Here is a 12,214-nt window from a genome sequence, read left to right as displayed (position 1 = left end):
CTATCATGTTGCAGCGAAGTCTTCCTTTAGAAACACAGCGGCTGAGTTGCTAATCCTGTGGCTACTGCCAAACACTCTTCCCAGTGAGTTTATGGGCCCTTCTTTGTATCATGTTACCCCACGTCCGGACTCAGTCATTTCAGAACTTCAAGCACGTTCTCATGCTATCAGGAAGCCCGCTCCTCTGTCCCCTTTTGCCACACACGCAGAAGCCCTTTATGAGGTTCTGTGCCTTGCAATTAATGACCCTTTTGTCTGCAAGCACTTGGGAGCATTTCTGGCCTCGTAATTATTCTCCCCTTCCACTGATTTCAAGCCCATGATGTAACAGAATGTGAATAAAACGAAGGGAAATAGAAGTAAAATAGACCAGGAACACATCGGTCTCTCACGGCTCACCGAACTCGCAGCTGGGAGCTATTCCGCTATTGACTCTGTCGCACTGTGAACACACACAGAGAATGTGTCTGAGTAGATGTGTTTATGTGTATCTGGTGATCCAAGGAGATGCAAGTCAAGAGCACGGGCCCTGCATTCATGTAGCCTGGCTGACATCGTGTGAGAGCTGTGTGATTTTGAGAACATCACACAACTTCCCTGAACTTACTCTTGTATCTGTAAAATGAGGATTAAAGGAAGGAAGGAAGGAAGGAAGGAAAGGTAGGAGGAAGGAGGGGAGGGAAGGTAGGAGGAAGGAGGGGAGGGAAGGGAAGGAAGGAAAGAAGGAAGGAAAGAAGGAAGGGGAACTGTCATGCCTTCTGCTTCCAGGAAGGATGGAGTACACATACTTTTCCCTATTCCTCCACTAAGTTCAACTAAAGGCTCTAGACAGTCGACAGAAAACACGCAAAAGAAGATTCTTAAAGGTGAAGAAAAAAGCAAGCTGTCTAGGGACCTCAAGTTCCAAGGGAAGACATGATGGTGAGTCTTCTGCATTTCTTTTTGCCTCACACACCACAGAGAGAGGCCAACCACCCAGAAATGCTAATGGCTGAAGACAAAAAAACAAAAACAGAAAACAAAACTCTGCTTTCTCTAGACAAAGGACCAGGAAAGCAGCCGCCTCAGAAAAATTTGATGACAGTCGTTCTACCCTAGTTGACCAACACGGAAATCACTGTGGCTTTGCCTCCACCCACACTGGCAAAGGCCAGTGGGAGCCTAGGTGTCCCCCACTGCCCAGCTGTAACCAGGCACCTTCCCCCACCACCCTGGCGAGGGAAGGTCTGGAGTAGGGAGCTAGATTCTCAGTACGAGAAGATGGCAATGAGAACCCCACTAGCCTGGTTTAAGTGGACACCATTTGGGGAGCCTGGGTTTCTATCCCCACACAGCAGGCACAAGGGCACACACATGCCCAAGTGATCTTTGACAAAGTTTCAAAAGCAATTCTATAAAGCCTTTTCAACAAGCAGGCCTGAAGCAAACGGACATCTGCAGGCCAAAACAAAACAAAACAAAAATTCAACTGAAATCTTCACTCTTCATATAAAGATTCACTCCAAGTGGATCATAGACTTAAATGCAAAATACAAAACTTCTAGGGAAAAAAAAAAAAAACAGAGGAAAGCTTTGCAATCTAGAGCTAAGTAGAGAGTTCTCAAATTTGACAACAAAAGCATGATCCATAAAAAAACTGATAAATTCAGCTTCCTCAAAATTAAAACTTTTGTTCTGTAAAATGTGCTACAAAGAGGATTAAAAGATAAGCTACTGGCAGAGAGAGAGTATTTGCAAATCACATGCAGTGGATCCTCATTATTTGCAGATTCTATATTTGCAAATTTTCCTACTTGCTAAAGTTTATTTGTCACCTCACATACGATACTTACAGCTCCTTGGTGGTCATTCAGAAACACACTCAGAGAGGCAAAAAGCTCCAGTCACCTCGTGCAGGTTTTCATCTGAGCTGAACAAGACAACACGTCTTTTCTCAGCTCTCAGACTGTAAACAAGTGTCTCCTTGCCCTTGACCCATTGCCACTTTTTGGTTTTCTATTTGTTTTGCTTTTTGTTGGTGATACTGATATTGGAAACGGCCTCTGAGTGCAGAGCTAAAGCACTATCCGAGTGTTTCTAAAAGCAGGAAGGCTGTGATATACCTTATACAGAACATAGTGTGTTAGGTGGGCTCGCAGTCTGAGCCGTACCGCTGCCAGCCATGAGGGCAATGCTAATGAGCCAAATATATATATATATATAATTTATATACATGCCTTTAAACAGAAACACACCTAAAACAAGGTTATGCATTGATAAGTTGATGAAAATGTTGTGACCGGAAGCTCCCAGGAACAAAGCCCTGTATGTCCCTTAGGAGCAACGGCTCACGACCATCATGAAATCCACAGAAGACACACTGTAACAAATAACTACAGGCACTGCCATCTGTGTGAGGGAGACTGAGGCAGAGTGGAAGCTCCCTGCACCGTCTACAGGAGACAGCTAATTACCATTCGCAGTAGCTAATTACCCTTGTGCAGAAATGTTAGCTGCGTAACGCTCAATCGTTCAGTTCTTCAAGGGAAGACGGAAATTCGGAATTTTAATAAAACGTCTTTACATTTTTATATGTTGGTTCATAAATCAATGACAATGACAACAGCAAAAGCAAAACCAATTAGCAGCAGCAACCACAGCCATGGCGTTAACAACAAAGCGCTGTGTTGACAAGATAAAATACATCTGCAAGCTAAGTCCCCGTGGGCCAGTGACTGGCAAACTCTGATTTGCACAAATGCAAGATGTCACTTTCAGCATCTCTATAAGAAAAGACCGATGCATTTCAGTGATTTCATCATCACAGGAACAGGCACAAATCCCGCCACCGCCACCACCACCACCACCACGAGCATTTGTAATCGTCTAACGGTTTCTTTTCCAAACAGAAAATAAGGTCATTGCCAGAGGCTATGCATCCGTTTTCCATCAGATTGTGTGCTTGGAGCGGTTACAGTTGTGCTCAAGATTTAGTAAGCATCTCTGTGCTAGGACCCCTTCTAGGAGCTTCCATGGATGCAGATGCAACTGCGGTTGCTCCTCCAGTAAGCCTCCATAAAGAAAGTAGTACCTCACGTGTTAAGCAAAGAAGACTCTGGGCCATTGGAGATACCTCACTACTTAGCCAAACGAAGCTGGCAAGGGGTAACGGCGTCCTAACTCCAGAAACAACAGCAATTTGGTTTTGCCTGCTACATCTCCTAGGAGTCGCGCTTTGTTGCAAAAATTGTAACTCTTGTGTAACCAACTTCAAAGCACTGTCTGAATTTGTGCTCCTTAAAAGCACTTGATGTTACTGAACCTGACTTCTAGTAACCAGTCATCTTGCAACTTCAGATGCTTTATAGGCACATGTTGAAAGAAATATTTCCATTAGGTTGGCCCATTTGGCTTCTGTCTTGATTAAACAGAATGTTTAATCCCCTTTAGCAATTCTCTTTTGTCTGACGTGAAGTTTCTGCCAGGTCATAAATTCATAAACATGTCACACACGTCACACACAATGTTGTTCGGTCCCTTCAGGAAATCTCTCATGAACTTACCACCACGTTCATCTTAAAGATGAGAAAACTAACCCCGGGAGATGAAGGCATTTGTCCAAGTCTCATATTCAGTAAATCCTGTTAGCACATCTCCTGCAATGACCTTATTCTTCCATAAGTAGATATCCTTCAACCATCCTAGAGCCACCTTCTTACAGCTGTGGTGATTCAAGGAAGACACTATAAAGAAGGGAAGAGGCAGGTCACACCCTTGGAGAGCAAGCAAGTGGTGGGAGAAGATGGGCAAATGAGCTCCAGCCAGAAGGACCAGAGAAGGAGACCAGGACGCGGACAACTTCAGACAATGTGCTGGCACACTGGAGTAGTCTAGCTCTGCACAGGCCTCCTTTCAAGAAATAATAAAACAGTCATCCTTTATTGCCCCCCATCTGTTAGTGAAACACGGAACTATGCCTTTTACATAACATGGTAGGTGAAACACTGTCCCTTCCAAAGATATCTACACCCTAATCTTCAGAACCTGTGAAAAAGCATTCAGGTAGTGGGTGGAATTACAGTTGCTAATCAACCAGCCGTGAAATCAGGAGGTGATTCTGGATTACCCAGGGGTGCCCAATGTAGTCACCAGGCTTCTCCTAACTGAAAGAGAGGGGCAGAGAAGAGAGGGACGGAGGAATGCAACGTAAGAAAGTCTCCACCAGCCATCCCTGGCTGTTAGGAGGGAAAGGACCACAGTCAAGGCATGGGGGCGGCCAACAGGAGCTGGAAAAGATAAGGAAATAGACTCTCCTCTAGAGCCTCCCCAGAGGTGTGCAGTCCTGCCAACATTCTGATTTCACCCCAGGGAGACTCATGTCAGACCTCTGACTTCTGACCTCCTGGATTGTTGGATAATAAATCGCTAGGTAATGAATACATTGTCATAAGCTGAGCCACTAAGTTTACGGCAGTGTGTTGCATCAATAATAGTAAATGCACGCATAGAGGCTTTCAGATTTCCTCCTCGTAACAGAACTCCTACGTATGACCACCCCTGTGTTAACAACATGCAAACTATCACTCAGAGAGGTTACTGAATCTCCCCACAGGCACACAGCTAGTTAACGGGAAGTTTAGGGATTAAAATGCAGGGTCATTGGACTAAAACCAAGCTCTTATTTGGGGGAGGTAAAGCCTGGCGCTTTCCCCTGCAGAAGGTCACCTCAATTTCCTCATCACCGTTTTATCCCCAGAAGCCCAAGCCGACCCATTCTGATCGCTAATGTACTTCCCTCTGTTTTCTCAGAAACACATTAAGAATAAGAACGCTGCTTTTTACTTCTTTAAGTGTCCCTTGGAGCTGTTACTAAAAGCACCGTACTAAAGGGAGAAACACATCTAATAAACATTCGTTCTCAGTTGATTATAGAGATATCTGTTACCACCAGCTACTGGAGGAGACAAACCGTGTCCTATTCGTTTCTGTACTTCCAGGAACTAATGTGGTGCTGGCACGTAGCTGACACGCGCTCAGTGCCAGAGGGATGCGTGAGTAAATGAATGAATGAAAACTCCAATCACAGAGACCCCCTCAATAAACCAGAGGGACAGACAATCCAGTCCCAACACCGACAAGCGTGTAAGTGGCTCAGAATCCACATGCAATTCTTCTAATACTAATAAAGCCAGAAATATTATTCTGTAACGGGAAGACAGAGACCCATGTCATGTTGTCATAACCACTTTCCTACCAGACAGATAATGAAACCATCACTGTGACCCAGGGACATCTGACATGACCCAAAGTACGAATCACTGTGTTTGTGAAAAGGTCAAAACTGATTCTCAGGAGTCAGAATGCCTAGGTTCCAGAACCAGCAGGCAAACTTAATAACTGGCCTTCTCTGAGCCTGTTTTCTCATGGAAGATGACACCTGTCATGGTCTCACAGAACTGTCATAAGGAAGGAACAGGATGGTGTGTGTAGAGCCCTAGCCCGTTTCATCAAAGATAAAATACTCGTGTCACCGTTACCTAGGACATGTGTGAAATAGACACCTCCCCCCCAGACATGAGCCTAGTCCACCCTCCAGCCTCACAGCTGGGGCGAAACGGGGGCAAAGGTGACGCTCAGGCGGGACAGGGTGCAGAGGTGACTGTGGCGCCCAGCACCTCATAGTTCAAAACGGCGGACACAAGCTGCAATGCTCCACTGACACGGCTCTGCCCACGCGGCTGGGGCAAAGGTCACCTGTCTTTGAGCCGCCCTAGGCAATGCAGCACAGCGGTCAGGAGTGACCTCTGGAACTCTGCCTGGTGCTGGACGTGCAACCCTGTACAGCCTGACAGTGGAAGACTCGTTGATCCCAGGGCGGAAGTCTCTGGCCTAGCAGGGACGCCAGGGAAGTCCTGTCAGTAAGAGAGGACTTGGTGTTCCAGAAAACTAACAGCAACAAAAAGACTCAGGAAATGGCCAACATATTTTTACTATACACTCATAGACTGATTCATCCGTTCTGACAGTATCCACCCACCACAAGACTACAAAACCATTCTGTTGGATTTTATTGGCCTTGGTAATGATAAGATGCTTTTTTAAGAAAAGTCCACTCTGATATTTCAGCAAACTTGTCTGGATACTTCAGTATGGTCAAAACAATGGTTGTAGCCATTCAGTCAGATTCCACAGAGGTTTGCTCTGACACCCCTCCTCATTCCTTTATCCTCATCTCCTTGCTGATCCAGAAGGGTCTGTGTGGGGCTCACACTGTGAATTGTCTGCTCAATGTCCACAATTCCCTCCTTCCTTAAAAAAAAAAAAAAAGAAAACCAGGCTTTGCTGGGGAAAGCGGTGCACCTCCCTGAAAGTACCCTCCTTCCCGACTCCCCTGCAGCTAGGAGAGATCCTGGCATCCTTCCCTGGCTATTGAGAGAAAAGCATACACTGCCACGTGCAGCAAACAGGAAAGTCTGGAAGGAGAAGACTCAGTTTCATGGCCCTTGGGCTGCGTGTCCCTTCTCTGACTTTGTCTTCTGACTTAACACAAATGGAAACCAATAGTGGACATTCAAGCAGCCACCTTTCAGCTGTGAGGACGAAAGCTGTGTGAAAAGGACGGAAGACCAAAAAGACAGAAGCAGCCCGAGTCCCTGATGTCATCAGTGGCATGGAGGCGCCATCTGCTTCTGGACTTCTTGTGACACCCATGACATTTAAGCCAGGGTTGGTCATATGCCTGAAGCCAAACACAATCCTTCCAGAAGGAATCTGACTCCAGACCCCCCTGGGGCCGTATTTTCTGTAGGGGAAAACTCGGAAGAACTGCCGTAGGCAATCTGACTCCTCTTACTGAGTTTTCCTTTGGCAGTGGAAAGCTTAGCTTTTCCTTGCAGTCAGCCAATAAAATCTAAGATCCCAAGTTGGACTTCTTAGTTGAAACAAAGCAGATATTTTCAGTTCACCAGACTTTAAAGCTACTTCGTGGAGGAAAAGGGATCTCTTTGTGTAGTTGAACCTAACTCACTGGAATTCTCCAACAGGGTTTGAAGCCAAAGTCCCAAGTGACAGTAATTGCTCGCAGCTTAACTCTCTGTGCATATTTCCTGAGCACTTCCAGGAAGTAAGTGGTCAAAGGCAGAAACTGCAAATCAATCTCTCTCTTTCTCTCTCTCTCATACACACACACACACATGCATGCACGCATGCACACACGCACACACACACAACAATGGCAAAACTGAGTTGCAGTTGGATTCAATCAAATTGTTTTTAAATCGAATGTCTACAGAAGCCCATTCACAGTTATTGCACTTTAACTGGCACTTCACCTACCAGGCGGTGGTGTGTCAATGGTGCAAAATGTCATGTTCTTTGACTTCAAGTGGGCAGCGTGAAATTGGCCATGGTGCGAGTGTACGCATCACGGAAACATGAAATGTTATGACTCTTCCTTTTCTTTAGAGCCAGTTTTAAACGTTCATCAGCACATCACTGCTGCCCCCTCCTCTCGTTACTAGCACCACGCCGTTCTTTTAACCAAGGGGAATCTGAAACCCAGAGAGGGCAATTCAGAACAATTCTAAGAAAGTCACTGCTGGGTGGGACTCCAACTGCTAAGCCTTTAGGAAGAATACTAGATTGCTCAGACACCTCACTGAATAAAGCTGTACTAATTAGGCGTCTGGGGTAATTCTCCTGTAAGGTGGAACAAAGAATGACCTTCACAAGAGGTGTGCCCTCGGCATACAGACTTGCAAGTCTGAACAAAACATCGATAATTCTTCCCCCATTTTCACCTTTTCTCATGCACATTAAAAACCACAGCAAAACTACAGCAGCAGTAACACCAACAGTGACGTTTTCTGTGCAACTTAAGACAATGCAAAAACTCTCTGAACTTCAGTTTTCCCATTTGCAAAGGGGGATATCCGTTACCTCCTGGCGTTGATACAGACAGAAATAAAAATCGATGTGCAGAGCAACCCTGGGCTTCAATAAACAATGGGTATTATCTTTGCTGTTGTCATTTTTAGATATCAGTCCCAATAGGTTCACAAGCAAATGCTCCTGTTCACAAAAGCAGGCCACTTAAGGAACTGAAATCAGTAACACAAGCAGCCTTGGTGGAGATGCTCTGGAGAACAAATGAGGTCGCAGAGCCGCTGAACTGGAAGGTGCCTCCCCTGGCACCTCCCTCAGCTGTTTTTAGTCGCACTGGCTGGTGGACCTGTTGTTCCTACCTACTGCGTCAACCCAGATGGGGTTTCTAATTTGCATGAGTGGCCATGTGTCAATGTTGCTCTCAGAAAACTTGGTGGTGCCAGTTTCCACGTCACCCAGAAAAGCAACATTGGCAGGTAAAGTGAAGGCTCCTTCTCAACAGCCAATGTGGAATGGGATGTCATCAGGGATGCCTGGCACCTAGTGCACACCCAAGAGGTGAAGGTTCTCTTCCCTTTCGATTGGAGGCAATTTTGATTTTCTTCGCATTTGTGTTGCTTGATTTAATGACATCGGGTAGAAGCAGGCTTGCAAGCTTCTCGCACAGCTTGAAATGACATGGGAAATTTAAAACCTCAGACCAGAAAAATCTGCTCTGCAATATCACACTGGGACCAGGGTCTATGCAGAGAGAATTTTTCTAATGAGTGAGACCCAATCCAGCAACCAGGTCCAAGCCCTCAGAGGGTGGGCCAGGGTGGGGTAGCAAACACAACTCACAGGTCTTTCATGCGGAGGGATCAAAGGCATGGAAGGAGAACGGGCAGTGGATCCCAAGAGGGCTGCCTGCACCTCACACAGACCAGGTGTTTAACGCTGGACTCACCACTTACGAGGGGTGCGTGACCTTGAGCAATTCATCTGACCTCTCTGAGCACTGGTTTTCTCATGTTAAAAACCAATGGTTGTAAAGGGCAAATGGGACACTCCAAGTAAAGCTCCTGGTACAGTGTATGAGACATGGTCAGCACCAATTCCTTTTAAAACTCTAACTGTAATGATTAAAATCTTCGTGCCTTATCCAGATGTTGCCATCCAGAAGTAGACGCAGAAAGGGGGAAGGAGCTGGCCAAGCCCACCAAGCTAACTTGCAGAATCCACGCCAGAATACAAGACTGCTCACTTTGCTCACTGCCCAATCTACTGCACCAATACATCTGGACGAAATTTAGTCCTGGGATATATATTGACATTAAGTGATAAGACTTTCTACACAAAGTAAGTCCTCAACAATCATTAGCTGAAGTAATTATTATCATCATTATTCTAATCAAGATAGCCTCGTGGAAGGCACTGTGCCACACTGGGGATGAATGATCTTTGGAATCGAACCTGGGTTTGAATCCTGGCTCTCCCACCTGCCAGGGGTGTGACATTAGGAAAACCATTTCCGCTCTCTGAGCCTCCCTTTCTGTGTTAGTCAGAGACAGCCACACGCACCGGGAGGTCTGTTGCAGGAATAAGTGTGATCGTGTGTGAAAGGCACCTACACGCTATATACTCAGAAAATACCAGATGCCTCAAGCATCGTTTTGGACGATGTCACCTTCTGCCCTGCTTCCTTTCTAAAAGGCACAGGAAATCTAGCATGAGTCACATTTCCTGCATGGGCTGTGACGACAGGTAAAGCAAGTTACTCAACCTCTGTTAAAAACAGTTCGATCGATGATTGACGTACAGACAGACAGAGATGAATAAACACACCTGCCAACTGTTTTCTCAGAGGAAGGACCCCTGACCAATTTCCAGCCCTTCCCATCAGAATGTGTCTCTTTTGAGAAGAAACTGTCATCACCGCACCGCGGTTCATTTTCTTCCCTCGGCTGCCATATCTCTTAATTGCCTTTTGATATAAAAGCTAACAGGGGCCTGAAGCCATTCTGGAGATTTCAAGGGGTTTCCTGATCTGGGTCAAAATCTCCATCTCTTCATCAGTCAGATCTTTATCTCCACAAAACCATTCAGACAGAACGTCAACAAAGAAGTCCCTTAGCGCCATCTGACCAAGACGTGTGCTCTGTAATTACAGTGGGGGAGGGGTTTTAAATCAAAAGATCGTTACATGAAGCCAATTGTCACTGCAGAACTCCTCGGGTAGAAAGCAAGGAGTCAGCCTCCAAAAGACTTGGGGAAGCAGGAAGTTTGCCCGGAAGTTTAGGGGAAAAAAAATAAGAATGACTGTCCTTCAACAAGCCTTAAAGCACCTTGAGAAAAAAAAAACACTGCAAGATGCTATTGACTCAAAGGAGATCTAGGGCTCAGTCACCTGTGAAGAGATAAGGAACCATCAGTCAGGGACCTACGGGAATTAGGCTCAGACCAGTCCATGGAATGAACTATCTCCAACACCTGCACGGGAACAGCTAACGCCTAGACCGGTTTCCTCCACACAGGATCTGCCTTTTACCAAGTTCCTTCTCTGCATCAGGGTCTCTTTTCCCACCGTCTGACACCCCCGGGGGGCCTGCTTCATGCTCCCGAGGCGTCGGCCTCTGCTCCTAGCGTGACGTGCTGCTGTCCCGTGAATGCCTCCTGCGCCTCCCCACGTCCCCATCTCTGCACGCCCACTCCCCTTCCTCGGGATGACTGTCTCAAACATCTCCAGAACTGTCCTCACTTGTCAGGACTCGACTCAAAGTCTCCCTCCCCAGCACGTGAAGAGCTGGGTACCACCTGTCACCCATCCTCCGTCCTCTGAGTGCCTGGGGCCCCACGGCTGCAGACGGGTGACCCTGCGTCTCCCGCATGCTTTCCAGGAGGGCTTGCCCTAGGGGAACCCAGCACCATGAGGGGCAAGAACCATCTCCTGCCCCTTCCTGTCCACTCCAAACCCCCAGCACCGTGCCTGGTGTCCAGCCGTCCCTCAGAGCAGGGACTAGGGAAACGATTAACACTTGGATTTTTTCGTCCCTGTTGATAGGAAATTGCCTTAAATAATTTTTTCATCTAAGTATAGTCAATTACAGTGTGTCCATTCCCAGTGTAGAGCATAATGTTTCAGTCATATGTGGGAATCTAAAAAACAAACAAACAAACAAACAAACAAAAACCCACTTGGATTTTATCTGCTTAGCCCAAGAGCCAGCCCGCGAGCCCTTTGCTAGAGGAACCTGTGCCTTATTGATTCCTACAGCCTCTTTCTCCAACCTATTCATTCAGGGAAATGAGTGGCAGCCCTAAGGCTTCTCCGGTGGCCAGAGCACGGCCACCAGGGTTCTTGCTGCTGACCTCCAGCAATACTGTTCTGGCACTGTTTTTCCATTTTCATGTCACCCGGACTTTGCCTTACAGCAAACAGCTGTAGATCTCAGAAAACATTCATCCACTCAACTGCCAGCAAACCAGCAGAAAAAAATGGGTTCACTGTGTACAATCTTATCTTTGTTTAAAATGCTTACATCAGTGCATGTTTGTATATATACATGTGTGTGTACATATACGCAGGGAACGTATATATGCAGAAAAGAAGTCTGTACGTTTTGTAAAAGTTTAGAAAGATTTTGAGAAATAGGATTTTTGTTATTCTGCATTTCCTAATTTGTGTAAATAAATGCATATTTTGTGCAGTAGGACAAATGCCTCAAAAATAACATGGTCCTCGGGAAGTCCCATGCAAAGCACTAGACAGGACTCCCCAGTTCAGTGTGGTCTTCGGGCCCCAGTTTTGTTGTCCACACCCGCGGCCTCATGATGAAAACGATCTGCCCCATGGAGCCATCCTCGCGCGTCATAGAAGTCAGGTTGGTGCCCATCGGATCACCCAGCACTGTGCCCAGGGAGTTGCTGATGACTAAAGGAAGAACTTCACCGAGGTGCATTCACTGTGACTTTGGTGGCTTTGCACCAAAGACTTTGTGGAGGTGACAGACGAGGGAGCCACAGCCAGTATTTAAATGACGTCTCAGCTGACTCACCCAGCGCCCCCTTCCTCCTTCTACTGTGGTCTTCATGTAACTTTGAAAAGTCCCACCATGCATTGCACATATTTTTAAAACCCCAGAGGATCATACATGTGTTGGCTGGCTGTGGGGCATGAATTCAGATTCGAGAAGCCGACTGTTATCATGTTAAAAAACTAGCCAAACTTGTATTTTAAACATAAACCATATCGACCCTCTCCCCCCGACCCCAGCGCATTCACCTCCTTGCTACATGAAGCCGGGTGGGCGGGCGGTGGTCAAGAATGGATTGGACTCAAGAAGAGGGGCACCTAATACATCCAGCAGACTTC

The 12,214-nt window shown here is 46.4% G+C and overlaps 1 protein-coding gene across 1 annotated transcript in view; it reads right to left on the bottom strand.

Moving 5' to 3' along the window:
• Positions 1 to 12,214, bottom strand: part of FAM135B (family with sequence similarity 135 member B) — a 239,238-nt gene that overhangs the window by 123,022 nt on the left and 104,002 nt on the right. The window lies entirely within an intron of this gene.

This window comes from Camelus dromedarius, chromosome 20 (assembly GCF_036321535.1).
Source record: "Camelus dromedarius isolate mCamDro1 chromosome 20, mCamDro1.pat, whole genome shotgun sequence".
Lineage (NCBI taxonomy): Eukaryota > Metazoa > Chordata > Mammalia > Artiodactyla > Camelidae > Camelus > Camelus dromedarius.
Note: the sequence above shows the minus strand (reverse complement) of the source record. Positions and strands in the feature narration are given on the sequence as shown.